Here is a 19155-nt window from a genome sequence, read left to right on the forward strand (position 1 = left end):
ATAATTGACTCCTACCAATCACGTTCTCATTAGGAATATCTCCAAGAGCGATCTTCGAACACGTCGTCTTCCGCGCTGATTTCCCCGTTGACGAAGATAGAGTCACCGAATTCATGAGTCTATGGGAAACTGGCAGTTATTCGTAAGTTCAGCGTAAACATGGGCTTGAATTTGCGGTTAGCCGCGCTGAAATGAGGGGACCAAGCTACACAGAAATAGCCTGTCTCTTTAGTATTTGTGAGCAGTTCGGGCTCTGCAATTTTTTAAATCAATATTTCCTTTGTTTATCAATAATAATATCGTAACCTCGAAAATGTGAAATTTAATAACATTCCGGTACTGTATTCTGTAAGCTAAATTAGATGTTAGGAATTGTAGTATAAGAGCATTGTGTTATGCTTTCCTATCTGTCATGTTAACGCCCATGCATAGGAACGATAACATGCAGGCGCTTTTTCTTTTGTTAAGCTGAATTAACCACACAAAGTCTTACTTCCCAGTGAAAACCCGAAATTTCGTGCAGCTCCCAAAGCTGAAAATTTCACTATTGCGTTTTCCCTAAATTATGATGTATGTCAGTATAAGGTGGATAATTATGAACACTTACGCGGCTGTGTTTGCTCTGGTTAGCGATCATAGTGATACTTATCCAGGCTTTTAGTACAACATAAACGTCAAACCAATTTATAAATGACCCTGCACCTTCATCTTTATAAGGCTCATAGAAAAACTCCTGCTTTAAAAACGTTTTGCTATGCTTTGCTGGTCGCTTCTATCGCTGACGACTAACGGTTAAGCGCAGGGACGACGATTTGGACCAAGCGTAAATATTGAAATATCAAAGGAAAATGCATATAACCTAAAAAACATTTACTGCCTGACTTCACTATTAGGTTGGCATTGTAACCCAGAAGTCATGAAAAGAAGATTTGTTCATCACCAATCGTGCATCGATCAACAACCATTTGTCCATCTACAGGCGTAATCATAAAAAACACATGAATTTGTCCATCAACAACGTTCATGTACTTTGTATAATCTTGTATGATAAGTTCAAAACAATACATTGTTAAGTGTTTCAATTTTTTTTTTCTACATTTTCTACATATTGTAGCCATTCTATTCTTTCGTTAAAGTTATTTTTCGCGTGTAACTTAGTTCACATATGAGCCGTACAAGAAAATCGATAAAGACCTTCATTATATTTGTTTTGCGGCAAACGATCACCACCCGCGTATATGGAGTCCCAATAGCCTCGCTCATAGAAAGTCCCTCGTTAAGAGTTGGGCACTTCTTCATTTCGATTTCGGCCATATAGCAAAGATTGAAAACGCAACTTTACTATCAATAAAAACAAGTGGTCGATAGTCAATTTTCAACAGTTGACATTTACGGATGCCAGGCTAGCCTCTACACGCGCTTGAAGCTGCTCGTCACACACCTCAAGGTAAATATCATCCTTTTATGTGAGTTATGTTATCTAGGTTAATGGCCAACATACTGGCGCGGTAGTTCCTTTTTGGTGTGAATGGCCTTCGTATGTCCGTGCAAAGTTGACTCTGTTGTAAATGTCAAATAACGGTGCATACATTCGAGTCGGTAGTTCATGTGCCTGACGAGTATGTGCGTCCTGAAGTTTGTTTTCGTGGCAAACTTTTTAGCATTAGTTAATTTCGTTGTCATTTGCTGTCATTGCATGAGCCTTCAGGTGCTTGTCGAGTTGATCGCGACGCGTAAATTCGGCAGGACATCCTGTACATTCGAATTCACGGTCAGCATCGTGCGGTAACAGATCCCGTTTCAAGTGGTGTGGTCTGTTGAAAAATTTCCCACATTTCGTGCATAGATATGGCTTGTTGGCACTGTGCGATATTAGATGCTGCCTACGTTTGTAGAATGTCAAACACGCTACGCTCCACTGGCCGCACTTGTATGGCAACCCATCACCATGAAGTCCTTCTTTATGCTGCTTCTGGCTTTTCTCAAGTTCAAATAGTTCTCCATAAAGTAGACAGCTACTATTTTCCGTGGTATTTCGTATTGGAATCATTCTGACATCTATTATCGTGCGTATATAGCTCACCTGTAATAAACAAAAAAAAAAAAAAAAAAAAACAGAAAATACGAAAAACGACCGACGAAATCTCAGCTACCTCGATAAGGGCTGATGAAGAAGTTTCGGGCAGGGTCAACCGTTTGAGGCATCTGAAGTTTTCGCCTCGTCTGCCAATTTCTATTCGACTTCTTTATGTAAATTGCTCTCATGTTAAGTAGTACATCAGCTGCACGTCTTCCGCTCTGCTATAATTCACTTCCAATAAGAACGTTCAAAAGAATCTGAGTCTACCTCCAATAGATAAATTCAGCGAAAACGATATTGCCACATGCGATTTATCTGTAATGTCGTGTGATGAAGACCTAAAACACCTATGTATATATCGATAAATTTAACCAACGGAAAGTATTACTATCTCCTTTAGGACATTCTCACTGGTGGCCGCCACTTCTTCAGCGCAACTTTTAGCGCCATCGCTTGTGAAAAAAAGTAAGTGTAGAAAAAAACAAAAGATAACTTTTGTTTGTCTGAAATATCCTTACACTGAAATACTAGAAATAAAGACAGAACAAGGGAACTGCGTGTCATTTGAACCGACGCGTATAACAGCTTTAGAAAGTATAAAAGTTAGATACAATTATTGCTGTGTATTGAAAAATAAGCGGTAAAAATCGGCTCGCACCCCATTTTATATCTGTCGATAGAAGGGCGGACAAAGGAAAGTGTACTATCTAAAAAAACCACTCACTCAATAGGCAAAATATGTATGGCAAGGTGCATTCCAGACACCTCTACTAACCTACAAAAAAATCAGGTTAAAGCAATTACTCCGGGACAGATTTTGAGCGACTGAAGCGAGTGACAGACAGCCAGCCTATCGATTATGTAATACTTACATCAAAGGGTCCAAGCAACAGCAACGTAAAGATGCCAAAAGCGAGCTTGTGGCCAAATTTTAATGAAACTAGTATGCAACTTTAGATATCGTCGGATCAGAGCTACATGGCACAACCCGAAGCGATGTAGATACCTTTTGTGTCAAGACATAAAACGTACACATAATCATATAACGCGCTCTTAGGAAATTAGTTTCTCCTCGCGTACAATCTGCACGTGGCACAGGTGATGATGGCGGTGTATCAGCGCGAACAAAATACATGGATCTAGGAGACACTGCTCGTGCTTCGAGGACTACAAATGTTTTCTTCGAATAACAAGCAATGAAAATACTTAAATGATAACCATTGATGTGCCGCACTGTTATTTGCTCTACGAAACTATAATGGCCTATTTAAAAAATTTTATTAATTTTTAGGAACCAGTATAGATACAGAAATTGCTCTCCGTAGCTAAACCTTCACTTATAGGTATTTTAATAAGTTTAACATCGACTTAGCTTATATTTAAGAACGTGAAGTTTACGACGATACTAGAAATCCAAACTGCCTAAGCGAGCAATAACCTTTGAAACTCTCTCAACTCAAAATATAACTTATATTGAACTAAGGACATATGCTAAGGATTATTTATTTATGCTATATTATTTAAAAATAATGATGAGAGATAATTGTTGAATTAGTACGGCAAATACCTAAAGAAGGTTTTACTCTGTTTATTAATCTATTAATATAAGCTCTTAATAATAATAATAACCTATTAATATTTATAATCAAGTAGATGTACCTCCATATCTATAGTTAAATTTTTGAGCATTGCCGCAGTGCCCATAATGAGGGAACTTCGTCACAGAAATGCACACTGTACATACAGCTATATATATATATATATATACATAGCTTCAAAAATATATACGGGAAACAGGGAAAAGCCTTCATCCACTTGTGAAAGTCAGTCGTACCTTCAAGTTTTCACGATCTCCGTGATTTAAAACTAGAACTGTGTCATACTGTTTTTTTAAACGAATTCCTATAGTCCCGTATGTATATATTATTTCGTGTTCTTAAGTAACTTTTATGATTGAAGCGGGCTGCTAGGTTCTCACTAAATGAATGTTTTGTCGAAGTCGAACACGAGCGCCTTTCTCGAATTATCTCTCATATTACGTGATACAAATTTCCTCTGCAGAGTGGGCTTATTTTGCGTGCATGCTTTTTTTATCGGCTATCTCTGACCCAGTCTAAAAATATACTTAATAACACCGGTCTTGAGTTTGCTAAAAATTCATTCTAAAGTTTGTTATAGATCAATCCCATAAAATCGTTGAAACGTTTTAGGAGTTTTACCTCCGCACACACTTACAGCTTCGAATTACTGACCAACAGGTAAAGCTTCGCGTCCATCCTTACAAGGATGAGTAAGTGAAGACGCGACAATATGCTGAGCGCCCAATTCGAACGAACACCTAATCCATGATACCCGATTAAGCTATATCGACCATGTAGACATCTGGTAAGATTGTTGCACAGCGAAGGTTATATACCTATTCTACTCCTTACTGCGCTAACAACATAGTATCCGATAACTGTAATCAAATATAGGCTATCACAAGCGAATCCGACGAACTTTGGAATCAACTTGTGTCCCTAGAAGACTAAATTCCAGTCTTCCAGAAAGTTGTAACTGAAAATCGGTTGAGTTTATAACAGGAAAAATTAGTGTAGAAAGAAAACTATATTCTAGTGCTGAAAATCAAAGCATGGCAGTTTAGTCTTTGTTCCCTGAAGTTTACAACGTTATGACAATTTAGCGAAAATTGGCGAGAGGTTAGCCAAGAAGGCCTTAAGCAAAACGATGTTCAAGCGGTGCAAATGTCTCAAGAACAGAAATTGAAGTACTAAAGATGTCAGGACTTGAAGGACAAGAACACAACTGAAGCTTTTTTTTTTTTTTTTATAAAAATGGACCTTAAAGTCTAAAGGCTCTGTTAGCCACAATTGGCATTTCGCATACACCGTCTTGTAGAAGCATAACTCAAATTCTTAAAATACAGCATCGGAGTAAAAAATAGCCCTAAGCAGTACGGAGAACTGTGTGATATATTTCATATGCGATAGAAAACCCGCCTGGACTATATGGCCACCATAGGCGAGGCATATTCAGGAAGGAACCTGGGAAGGAACCCAGGCAAGAGAATCGCGTTGGCTTAGAAATAAATGGAACTCACCAACGAGATAGGGTAGGGTAGCATACAAAGTGGTGGCACTGCACATCAGAGGCATCTCTTATTACGGCATACTCGCCTAAAATGAAACAATGGAGGTAGCCTACTATTTCGAGTTCATGGACAAGTACATGGGAAAAAATTTATGGACTCCTGACACGATCGAAAATCGGAGGCACATATTATAGTTGTTATTTACTGACAGGATCGGACTTCATTGTCATGCCTCAATCGCTTGATTGAGGATTGACCAAAGGAGTATCTGAGGTTGGCGTCAACCTGCTTATTCTTTCGATCTAAGTCGATGTGTTTAAGAGGCTTTCCAACAGTTTATCTCGATTTACTTTAAGGAGCCACAGGGAAAAATTATATATGGGAATGCGACTACTAGCTATATGGCTGCTTCAGAGTTGCCAGAGTACCTCCAGCAGAGCAGCATAAAAAAATCGCCATGCTGGCTCAACTTGTTCAAAGGTTATCCCTTTTAAAAGTCTGATGTAAAGATTCGCCTGTAAAATCTTAATACAACAGATTTTAGCACATAAAGATTTGAATACCTTTTTTTAATCTCAAGAGAACGCACGTTCTTCTTCTCTATATAGAGCACATGCAAAAATAATTAGAGCGCCGCCGAATTGCACGATTTCGTCGAACGAACACGATGTCAAATTATAGAATTCAAATCATGCAAAGTTCATGCAGTGAAAAGTACTTGTAACGGCCATATATTTAATATAACAAATATATGGCCGTTACAAATGAAAAAAAAAAAGTTAAAAATCTGATATTGTATTTTTAAGGGCCAATGAATGACCTGAAAGCTCTAGTGCTATAATGATATTGCAATACGAAGATTATTTCTTCAAGTGAAGATATCTTTGTTTACAACGAGTTGGTGTTCGATGCTGACAGCTCTTGATCTGAGCAGATGGCTACTTGAATATGTCTTGTAGGTCATAAATTACCCAGAACAGCGGTTTGAAAGCAATATTTCGCAGGACCCGCAGAGTTACTATAGGTGAGTCGTATAGCTTCAACTATGATTTTCCCCATGGTAGAATATCCGGTTCGTACGCTGTTCGACTTGCATTCAAGATGCTCAAAACCATGATTTCGTCAGAGGTCTTCTTCACGCTTACCGCCATCGTCACCTGGCTTAATTGTCGCCCTCTAGCGTTCAAAATTGCTTTCGTTGGTAGCCAATGTGGCGAACGTGGTTTTGCCTCTAGCTACCATCAACCTGGAGCTCTACCTCTTCCGCGAGACTTGATAACTCAGCTCGCATACGGGAAAAATCTAAGTCATGTAGTATAAATAGAATCTGAAATGGATAATTATAATAACGGCAACGGTGGTACAATACAACAGTGATGGCATACAATGTTTTGCGTCTTATGGACATTTTTATTATTATTTTCAGCAGAACCTAAGACTTGTTTGAACTGCGGCTCCATTAATAAACTTGGATTCGTGATGAACGATTTTTACGTAAGCGCAATTCCGTTTCAAACGTACGGAATGTCATATTTCAAAGATAAAGTTAATATACGTGACAACGTAAGAAATTTTGTAATATACATTGTTTTTCATGAAGGAAAATTAGATACACGTTAAGTAAGTTGACTGAGTGAAAATAGAATTGGTATCAATGATTATCTAGAAAGTTACCGTGAAATGTAATAGGATTTTTTTTTCACGGTTCACAGAGTCTATAAGTTCTATGAAATGAACTTTGTTTTTGTTACCTTATTTTATAGTACTACTCTAAATATCATGCAACTTAAATTGAACAATCTTCAATATATTTCGTAGATTTTCGCTAATTGTTCATTAATGGAGATGTACACCATATAATTAGTTTTAGACACTTCGACAAAGAAAAGGGAGCAAACTTACATCGAAGTACAGAAGCAGTCGCGATCGAAAAATGCCGAGGATAAGTTAGTGCCTAAATGATTGCTAAATCGAATTCTTATTTGAGATGTTCGCTGGCTATAGTAGGGTGCGGACCGGCACAACTTATAGTAACTTAGAGCTTCGGTATCAGTACAACTGAGATTTGACTGAGAAAGTTAGCCAAGTTAGTTTGTCTTGATTCGAGGATCCTACGTGTCTTTCGGGTGGATATGCGGTACAACTGTACTTCGCTTGAGTTTCGATCACATATGCGCGACTCGATGCTTTGGTCTTCAGTGATATCTAGAGTCACTTTGGAATTCAAGTATATGCTGCTTATTGCTAGAAACATGTACTTGAAAAAACGGATATTGGCTCGACGGAATGTTATTCACTATATAAAACCCAACAGCGCTTGCATACGCATCTAGTATAGGGTACATAGGAGGGTATTTGGCAAGGTCGTTTTCAAGAGTATACAAGTTGTTTTTAAATAAAGTGGCACAGCAAAGCTACGTGGCGCGAAAATATAGGCATATAAAAAAGTTCCAGGGGCTTTGGCATCAAGTGAGACCTTGTTGCAAGATATAAATATCGGTTTTGACACAACGCATAGCCTAAATATTAATTAATCGTTATATTAGGTGCTTTTTGACAGTGTTGTATGTCTGCGATAACCATACAATATATGGTTCTGCTTTTTATCCGCAGTTAGAGCATCTTGTATAATTATTGTTATTTGTTTGTATGGCCTGAAACCGTCTATTCAACCGTCAATTCTTAAATATCTAATGCGCATATTGAGGAGAAAATTTGAAATCAAGGTATTATACCTATCCTTATTGGGCCGGTTGTCATCCAAACGTTCCGTTGTAGTAGTAAAATACAAATTTGCCCAGCTTAAGGATTACATCTATAACTACCAAGGGTAAACAGTAAGTGTATGCAATGTAGTGATCACGGCCTTCTCAAAGTTGATACCGGTTCATTTTAGCAAGTTTCTATGGTCAATACACGTATTGTACATGCGTTCAAATCTTTACGAGTTCCTTTCTATTATCTTCATTCTGTTATTCGGGCTCCAGATGCTTCTGTCGTCGAAAGGGTGCAAACGTTGCCGATTGGATAATTCGTATAACTCCTTATAGTCTTAAGGCAATTGCGACAAACATGGTATCAGCCGAGTAGTGCATGTATTAAGTTCCTGAATTTAAAAGTTGATACTTTTCTGACACAGGCAAATACAAGACAGGTACTATGCTTTTTAAGAAGACTATCCCATACCCAGAGCTGAACTGGCAACATATAGCCCATGTGGGTTTAGTGGTGGGCGTGTATAACTCTTTCGAGTTACGTTTAAGACAAAAGCGAGCATTCTTTGATGAACTCGGCAAAATTAATAAAAACCTATTTCTTCCTCAGTGGGAAAGAGTTCTCAGTGTAGCTATGAGAGATCGAGCGGTTTATTGATGCTGCTTCTGTACTATACAGTACATTCTTATCCAGTTATATCTTTATAGAAACATTCACATTTCCATACGACATTTTGTGAGACGGTTTTTCTCTCTTTATAGGAATAGTTCAACGTAACCGCAATCAATTTTATGTTTGACATGGAATGACCGCGATTACGGATGATTGACTATATCGTGTCAAAAAGCCCAGTGAATATGAGCTTCACAAAAACCTGAATGCTCCCTGAGGCCAATCGATTTTTGGTAGGAAAACGTCAGATTTAACAAACGTATGAGCCTTGAGTCTCATAGGACACAGTGGCAACAACCGAGCGATATAGTACCCTCGTTCTTATATATATATATATATATATATATATAGTACCCTCGACTTCCGTTGTTCCACTTGTTGCGAAATCGCCATAGGAAAACATTTAACTAGAAGCCTAGCAGTACGTATTTCTGTCAGTCAAACTGACTGATACGTTGCATCGAAGTTTATCCTAACTTCTATTTTCTATCCAGTTACTAACAATCTACGTTGCTACTGCAGTCCGTCTGCATCTGCACACCAAACCGAGGACGAAACTATTTTTCGAGACGGGCTTAGTATTTCTGGATCTTTGCTGGACCCTTTTAGCTTCTAGCACAAACACTACGTATCCCAAAAAGCTATTTGAGAGGCTTCAGTATCATACCAATGGTAGCAACAAGCTTTGGGACGGATGAGTCTGGAAGGTGGATATCGTTCTGGTCGATTTGTTCCAATAAGCATGAACCGAACATGTGGGTGGAAAAACAAAACGTGTTGCAAGATCTTCGAATCACTCTTAGAGAGTCCGCAGAAGAGTGAAATATGTCACATACGCCATGCCAGACAATTATATACCCCTTGTTATTCACACCTGTCATGTGATAAGGGTCTTGAACCATCATAAAATGGGGGTAACGAATCATTGCAATTACTGTTACTATAAGCTTGAGTTTCGAGCCAATATAAAACATTTCAACAATTATTTCGGAGGAATTTTGCCACACAATAAAACTCCACCTCTGCTACATATCTTGTCTGTCGAAATTTTTGCCTCTTCCCGAAATATCTCAAAGGAGATAGGTCCGAGACGATCGACAAAATATAGGATAGATTAAAAGCAGGGACACCTGAGTTGAGATCAAAAACAGCAGTCGAGACTGGCAAGATGGAACCGCCGATGTATTGAATCGAAGCGAAGCATTACTTTAAAAAAAAAAACAAGCTGAGTTTAGAGGATTGAGACGGGTGCAGGGTTAGTACAGAAACAAACTGTCGATGTTTTTTCAGCGTTCGATATTAATTCCACTTGTAGCTTTTTGCTCAAATTAGAAAAAAAAAATGGCAATATATATATGGTGTAAATGTACGCAGGATGGCAGGTCTTGCCGGAATTCTATCGCCCTCTCAGGTGCTTCGATTTCGCTATGTAACAGCGTACTTTTACGTAGTTATTACCATAAAAATGGAATGAGTTCCCCAACTCAGTTACATTGACACGATAAGTTAAGAAGAAAACATATAATTGTACAATTATAGCACGCAGAGGACAATTTTTTGTGCACATAGAGGATCGTTAGATATAATGAGAAAATTAACTGAAAATTCATGCAGTTGCTAGGCCACATTATACGACTAGCCAAATAATTCAATTTAGCGTATCTCCGCTTATGTCAAAATTTTTTAGGATCTAAAGTCTTCGTTGTTAGAAATTACTGTATTAAACGGTTGATGTCCTGTCGTGCACTCATTTGCTTAAAAGCACGTTGTACCATGTACATACATTTGAATTCTGTGTGCGCCACCGTTGTGCAGGACCTCCTCTCGTCGTTCAACAAATTCAATCGTTGTCTGATCAGGACTATGAAACACCTGGTGTGACATTGTGCCAACCCATCTAACTTGGGGGTTTTCCTCGGAAAATGCTCGTAATGTAAGTCACGTGGTCCTACCACCGCAACAATGTAAAGTCTACCTTATGTAGGCCGAGTTCGAGATTCAGTCCCGACAGTCCAGATCTTCATTTGACAGCATTATAGGCTTGCCTCGCCCTGTCATTCTCAATTAGCACGTAGAATGCTCGACATTACATTCTTGAGTTTACCCTACTAGGTGTAATTAGGCCAAAATTGTCGTCGAGTAACAGATCATGTCTTGGACCAAGTCATGATCGATATCGTAGAAGCTGCCCGAAGCAATCCCTGTCGAATTTGGATAGTCGTTTCGGCCACACACAGGCCGGATGCTTTTAAAACAGCTGCTTTGAGACTTTAGCTCTGACCGCAAGGTGGCGTACACGTTACCGCTGATGCATTAAATACGAACTTCAGGTTATAGTTTACGACACCGTACAGTGATTTTGTAAAGTTGTCATCTGTTAATTTCAATTCCGATGAAACGTATTCCCTGTGAAAGGATAATGTGCTCTGTTCGAGAGCTTAGTAACCCCCGCACACACGGGACACTCTAGTGTGCAAAACTGGCACATACCGTGATAAGATGCATGGGTTTAAGGTTGTAAACGCGAGTTTACTGAACTCACTCGACAGTTTTTCAAGATTTGTAAAATTCTCATAATAAGGTTTTCAATTATCCGAATTAGAAAATAAGATATGAGGATTTCTTCCGTGTGATGAGATACCGTCGTTGAAGTACCGTCAAAGTCAGATGATGTTGAGATAGGTTTTGTTTATTTTAGCCAAGTAGTTATTGTTCCATATAATTCGGTTGTCCTTTCTCTTGACAATAATGATAATTAGGTTTTCTATCTTTGTCTACACTTTTTTTCTAAGAAAGAACCGTGGTGCCCGGAGGTTATAGAGAAATGTCAATATCGTAATGAAAATGCATAAGGTTTAATTTTTTAAACAAAAGACTTATGTAAATCTTGTTTATTACAAAAATTATGCGCAAGATGTTAGATAGTGATTCTCTAACGCTACTATTTGCCTCTTTGTTGAATGACTTGTAGAAGCGTTTTCCTTAGTGACTTCAATTGCATGCTTCATCATTTGCGTGTCTTGTTCACGTTAGGTGGGCATATATAATATGTGGTGGCAACCAGTCAAAGTTTACAAAGAAATATTCTTACACAATTGTTTTTTTATTTAAATTTATTTATATATATTTTATTATAGATTTTATTTGAAGCTTTCTATGCAAACATCGAATCCATTTTGAATATGCCAATCCCATCAGTGATTGAGATCCTGTCGTAACTGAGAGCTCATCAACTGCTCAAGGGTCGCTATATATCATTAATAACTTCTCATATTTTTTACTACAGGAAAAAAGGACCAAAAGTAAGGTTAAAATTGAGTTTTTGTTTAGTTAAATAAAAACCCATTCTTTGCTTTCTTTCTCAACGTCATTGTTTCCTGACCACAGACCCTCTTGAGCCTTGTGACCTGGACAATGTAAACCTGTTTTGATCTTTCTCCCTAATGAAGACCTACATCGACTCCGCTATCAATGTCACGTTTCTTCTTAGGTACAGAAACAAGAAAACAATACTACTAAAACAGTCGGCAACACATCCGTCGCCTTTCAGCTTCGGTCTTTCTAGGGACCTCTTTTGGGAATTTTTATATATACTTTCATATGCTCAGCCTATACCTTTTCTGATATGATCCATTGATAATTGCTTTATAAAAACTTGTCCTATGTCGCGGGTCCCTATCAAAATATAGAAAGCAACCCCAGCTATATCCAACGTATACAACGTCTAATAAGATGATCGTTATTTCGCTGCTTTTACAGAAGGCTGTGCTTTTAATAGGCGTTTCATGCTTTGTCCGGCGTTCGCCTAAATAGTACAAGTTTAGTCGCTTTGTTTTCTTCTTCACTTTGCCGCTCTCAAGCAGATGTGCATGTCTCTGCCCTACTTCTTGCAAGGCTTTTTTTCTCAAAAGTTTTCTAACAAGGGACAAAACCACGCCAAGCTTAAAGTTGTCTGGGACGCTGCTTGAATTCTAATCGAGAAAAGGAAAGAAAGGGAACTCTCACTGAGTGAAACTTGCCAATAGACCCGACGTAAAACTATTTGAATTATCTTGATAACTGCCAGTTAACTGATCGATATAGGCTATTAATTAATAGCACGCGATAATTGGGCTCTATGCAACTGCTCGGAGACAGAGACACTTACGCGTTTGCGCCCATTGCGCATAATCTCGAAGGCGCTCTGTCAGCTTTTTCCTCTGCGTGCCCTTTACATTGCATTCGGATAAATATTTCATTGTTTATGTCATACCGACATAGCATCTCGAGTTGAAGCTCTTAGCTACAGTAAAACCAATTCAATTCTTCAGATGTTGACGTCCGTGCATTTTTTCCTACATAAATTTGCTAAGAAATTCGAGTCCAATTTCGGTTCATGTATGTTTATCAAGCTAATCAATTTATTATCAAGGTTTATAGTAGTGTTTATAAGGGAAAAGTACGATTACGCCAAGACCGCTGGGATCTGCTCTGTGTTGAATCTGCGCCCAGCTTGGATTTTCAAAGGTAATTTAGTAATCGTTTATTAGCTAAACTTTTTTGTGCATAGGCGCCGAAGAATATATATAGCAATAAGATAAGAAAATTCAGTTTGGAATAACCGAAAATGTTTATTTCAACCAGCTATCGCCAAAAGTGCTTAGCGTCGAAAAGCGCCTTCACTGTCTCGCTACATGTTGAAGGCGGAAAATTTCATTGGAATGAAGTATTGGCTAAGGGCATTCAAAATATAATACTACTTTTCATATGCTATTAAACCACTTGGGTAACATACCCGTGTGTACGTACACGTACATACGCTTACTTTACAAACCTATTACTAAGTGCTATCAAAGCAAAATAGTCGTTCCCCAGAGTTCAGTGAAGGCTAGCGTCATCTGTTTATCCATACGAAGAGTAAATATCATGTGTATGTGCGCGCGTATTTCTCCTGCTGTATGTCTTCAGCTCGTTGGTTGTGATCAGAGGCCAGTCCCATGGGTGCTTTGAAGATGTACTCCAAATGACGCCAGTCACTACTACCTTTATCTATAAGTTGCTGCTATCAGAGAGAGAAGTAAATGATGCATCACCTCGCTGGCCATCGCAGGCTAAATTGCACGACTGTTAGAGACTGTAGTAGATTCACGGCAATATACATTATTTTGCGCCATGGTATACCTTCGGTTCGGTACAAGCGTGAATCAACCTGATTTTAACACTAGAATGCTAACAAATAAGTACGTCTTACGGCATGGCATACCTTTCACGTTGATCTATACGAAGGGGATACGAGGGCAATTATGTTCAGTGACTGCATTGACGAGATGAGAGACGGTACGTTAACATCTGACGGAGTTCAGAATTCGAAGAATTGCCCTGAAGACGAAGCGGCAGCAGGATATTCGGCATCTTTTATTTTTAGCGGCTGTTTAGTATATTTAGAGAACAGTTGGTTAACATCGCTGCCAGATATTCGTGTAGGGACAGGGTATTGTAGACTCAAAAATAACCTGAACCAGATATCCGCGTTCATGACAAAACCATAGGAACTTAATGAGATAGTTTTTTTCGTTCATTAACGAGACCTATCGCCCCACCGACGATGAAAACTGGATGGACTTTTAACTCGAGACCACAGTTACTTAAATTGATCACAAAGTATATTGTTCTGCCATATGGAACAATATCCATGCCGTGTATTCTGATTGTCTCATTGATTCGAGATAGATTAAGAGAGAAAATGTCCGTCTCATTATTCTTAGTGAGATCATTCAGAGCGGAAATCTGTGGTACCATCCTCGTTGGAAGATTTCTCACAGATAAATGTCTTGTCGGTATCGGTTAAATTATCCTTTGGAACAAACAAGGGTTCAGGCTCGAGGCAAGACTCAACGTTCCTATGGTTGTAGTGCCCGGCTTAAAAAACGTAGTAAAAGTTACGGTAAAAGCTACCAGAAATGGAAAGCATCGGTCTACAAATATATTAACGATAAGAGCATCTGTAAAAGTAAAATGACAAAAGACTATTTGCGGAAGCTATTGAAACTGGTAATACCATTAGGCCAAAGCCAGTAACAGAATAGTGGAAATATGCTAAAATTTTAAAGTATATTCTTATGTTGCTTAAGACCAATGTAAAATTGGCTAACTCGCGCTTTTCGTGCCAAAACATCGTTAGTGCCATATTATTTATTTTTTGCCCAGTTGTATGGTCAAGCTTTAATAAGCAGTACAGCAGCAAGTCTTCTCCAGCAGATGCGAAGGCGCATGTACCTATTTTACTGCCTTAATATTGCGTTATTAGAATATGGTGTATCTATTGAATTTCTTATTTCAACGCTTGTATCTGTTAATTGTTAGAAACTTGCGAATATATCAGAAACGGTTCCGTGCTGTACCCTATTCCGTTTAAAAATGCCAGTGGGCATAGTACTGCTCATTGTTATCGCCACCGTTTTATATGATGCGGACCTAGTAGGCTTGATTTTCAGTGAGCTTGTTTTATTCGAAAAATTATCGTAGCAACTGTTAATTAGCTGCTAAATAACTGTTAGCCATTAAATAAGGCCATTGCTCAGAATATTTCGCAATCGTTTAGTTTTCCTTTAAAATCGGGCACAGACACACTGCGTTTTGTGCTGGGCTCAGGCATATGAAACAATGCTTAACGGCGGTGCCGGCTATAGAACAAATACCTATTTGCTTTTGTCCTGAGATGATTTAACAGAAACTCAGCCACATGTACTCAGTGGACGGAACAAGTGGTTTTAAAACAGAGTCACTGTCGTAATGTCTAGTTATGCTGTTAGCTGTTTTCAGAGCCATTCTGCACTTCTCTCTTGTCACGCCGTGATCTTAGCAAACCCCTTGAGCCTTTTGAGAGGGGCCTATTGGGCCCTGCCGGTAACGATGACTGACACGGACTGAGACAGCTGTTGTTATGATTAAGGATTTCTAACGCACGCGCACTTGCAACGATCGACATATATATTAGCGGGGATCCGGACCAACGCGGCAGTCTTCATTTTTGAAGACAGGCTGATCCGTGTTGCATGCGCAGATGAAAATTGCCCTCTGCCACTAAATTGAGAGCGATAAGACGCCAGAATAGATCCGACGGGAAATCAGAGAGAGTACAATGATAAAACGTATCACACAATTTTTCCTACGATGACGATGAAGTGACAGCACCTGAATGGCGGCGGCCAATGCGGAAACAGATAATCCCACTTGTTAAGACCCTTTTTTGGTACGTCAAGGGCATCGAGGCCTCGTTCAACAAAACCGAGGATTCTGGTAGCATCTAAGGTAGGTGTAGTAGTACATTTAGGTGTTACCACGAACGAAAAGCCTGGATGTTGACCAAGCTGTTATTTGATAACAGTTCGGACAGACGGGATCTGAAAATAAACGATTTCAATAAAAAAAAAAATGCGATATTGGTAAGTGATCGATTTTAGTATGGTTTAGAAGTTATAGCGACTATAACGAACTGTATTGTGGACCGCTTGCAGAACATAATTATATCCAACCGCTGTCTCTCAACGAATTACAAGTTATTTGTTCAGTCACAGTAAATACTATTATAGATTTATTAAGTTATCGGTAGAAGGTCCACGTGCAAGTAAAGGATTATTCATCTTTTTGGAAAAATGCCATATTAACAGGTACATTGAAGCAGTCTTCGACTTGGACATAACGCATGCTTATTTATAACAGTATAATGGTGTTTAGATAGCAAAAATAACACCTACTATATAGTTCATATTGAAATAACATCTACGGCAAGAAGAGCATTTCTATATTCAGATCATTCTTCTTAGATCATAAATGCTTCATGTTCAGATCGTCTCCTATGCTATGCTATGTAATCGTATAATAGTTAGGGACTGAGTTTTATCAATTGGCTAACAGTAAATGTCGGTTTTTTTCTTCGCTTCGAAAAATCGGCTACATCTTAGAGGTAGACAATAACCACCTTGCGTAACTAACAGTCCTCAGATCTTATTTAAAGGTATCTAGCCAGCAAGATGCTCTAGATCACATTGAGAACCCTAGGTGAAAGTTTTTCTTGTCAAATCCTATGAGACCTAGCCAACATGTCATATCCTAAGAGCGCCGTTTAATCAACGACTAGAAAAATCTATCAGACACAGACATGCATAAGCGATAGTGTCCTTTGTAGAAATGAGACTGTGACAAACAGGCGAACGTTGGATTAAACCGTTACCGTAGATTTGAATTGATTCTGATTACCGCGAATGATAAGTGGTTCACATTGTCTGTCACTGACGCAGCGTGTTTTTAGAGCTTTGTTATAAGCTTTTTCCGAAGAAAAACCGCCCAACGGCTAAATGCCCCAACGTACGAAAATAGCCTCTCTATATGATTATTGTTGTCATGATTAAGAACGGATAGAGGGAGCCGTAGTAGTTGTTGTTTTTGAAAATATTGCACTGTTATTATGGTCATGAGTAGTTAGCTTTCAACCGTTCCGATTGAAGCTAAGATCAGTGCCCTCCATTGATATTCTGATGAATTATTAGGCTGGCAGAGAGTCGAAGTGTTCTGAAACAAAGCGGCTGATGCGGGATGTACGTTTCAAACACGCATCGCTATGGGATGAAACTCGTGAGAGACGTGAATGTTAATATTTGTTGTCCTATCGGAGGGAAATTGAAATGTGTGCTCGAATTCGTGGAGGTATTTAGTAAATTTGTCGAGCCACACGAAGCCAAATTTGATTTTATTACTTTAATGAAGAAATAGTTGACGAGACTGGGAAACGCAGAGCTTTTCCATTTTGCCAATGGCTAATCATCTACTGTGCACGATACAACAACATCCCGCTTGTATGTCAGGCAACAAAAAACAACAAATGCACAGTTGTTAGGAACATGCCTGGCGATAACGAAACCGTTAGACAAAGCAGCCCCTGTAAGTGACTTGTTGATTTTTCAAGTTAACTGAAAATGAGTGAACGTGGACATGTTTTGACTTTAATTTCCCGCTTGACCTTTTAAATATAAAGGTCAGGCATTTTCTTATCGATTAAGTCATCCTCCACTTGGAGACAAACGGGTTTACGCTGTGCCTATTGGAGGAATCCCTTTTTCGGAATCCGGAATGCCACTAATTTATATGATGCAATAACCTTTAGAAATGATTGCCTCAGGTCTAATTGAGAGTGAGGAGTTACTTTTCTTGGATGGGTGGATGGATGGATGGATGGATGGATGGATAAATTTAGAATAACTGCAATCGAGAAAAATGGGTTGAGCATGTATTTGATTTTTCGAGTCTATTTCTGGGATTACACACGTCGCCTGGGTAACGATCGTTTGGCTCATTCTGGTTACGTGCCCAATTATTTGGCACTGCCCTTAATTGCCGCTATGGGCTGAAACTCGGAACGTTTTCCTGTGAGTGCTGGTTACAAATGGGAGCTGATCTAGCATTATTCTCAACCATGCGTACTGCTACGGGACTAGAGCGCAATCCTGCACCAGGAAAGAACTACCGAAAATAAATTACCTTTAGCAGATTGCAAGCCTTAGACTTACAGCACGCATTTATATACAATGACAGGTAAAGGATTCCTTGCTGCATAAAGCATCCATTATAGAAACATAAATTTGATATCAGGGTGGACGATTTCCGGACGCCTTATTGCAGGCTCACAGAAGTCCTGCTTTGTGTTAACTAATTCCTTTTGCTTTGTGCACGTTAAATATCACTCCGTTTTATTCAAGAATAGATAAAAAAAATAGCGACAAATGTTTTCGTAAACGAAGCGACCTCTCAAAGTGCCTTCTGTTAGCTTCCAAATTAAAATATATACGCAGCACATTTAGTTATAATGGTTATTGGCGACTTAAACTAGGGGCAATTGTCTAAAGGGAGCGGGCTTTGCGGCATTAGGAAGCAATATGTCTCCATTCATCTCATGCAAAGATAACAGAACATAGGTGACTATATATATATATATATAAACATAGAGATTGCTAAATTCTTAACCCAAGTACCTGATAGATAAAAAAAGATGCCACCCTTACATTTAAATGTCTAACATTTGGACTATAGCTAAACTCTGCTTCTAGCACCAGTTCATCACCATACCCGAGTTCGTTCTTTCAGATCAGGACACGCATGTCCCTGAGTAAATACTGTTTAAATTATAATGTGAATAATAAAATTAAGGCCTTACCCTAACTACGTTTAACTGCACGAATCTAATGTTAATCTTTATCGAATAAGACAGCGACACCAATAAAGGTAACCCTTCCAAAGCATAGGTTGGCTTCGAAAACTATGTGCGAAATGTGGCTGATCTTTGTTCTCCATTTCTGTAAAAGCAAACACTAGGGAGCGGCATGATCTGACTGGCTAACTTGCGTCTCTTTAAGAGAACGTCCATGGTAACCGTGAACATAAGGCCGTCACTGTCTCAGAGTTCAGCTTCAGCAAATGGTTATTATGCCGTTGTCTAGGTCTGCTGAAAGAACTCCTGTTGAATCCACGCCGTCTACACCTTCGAGAGCCAAGTGTTTGATCCTAGGTTGAGGAAACGATGATTCTCAGGATCTCTCGACGCTGTAAAACGGCCAAAAAGGCA

The sequence above is a fragment of the Varroa destructor genome, unplaced genomic scaffold (genome assembly GCF_002443255.2).
Source record: "Varroa destructor unplaced genomic scaffold, Vdes_3.0 BEIS01000001.1, whole genome shotgun sequence".
NCBI lineage: Eukaryota > Metazoa > Arthropoda > Arachnida > Mesostigmata > Varroidae > Varroa > Varroa destructor.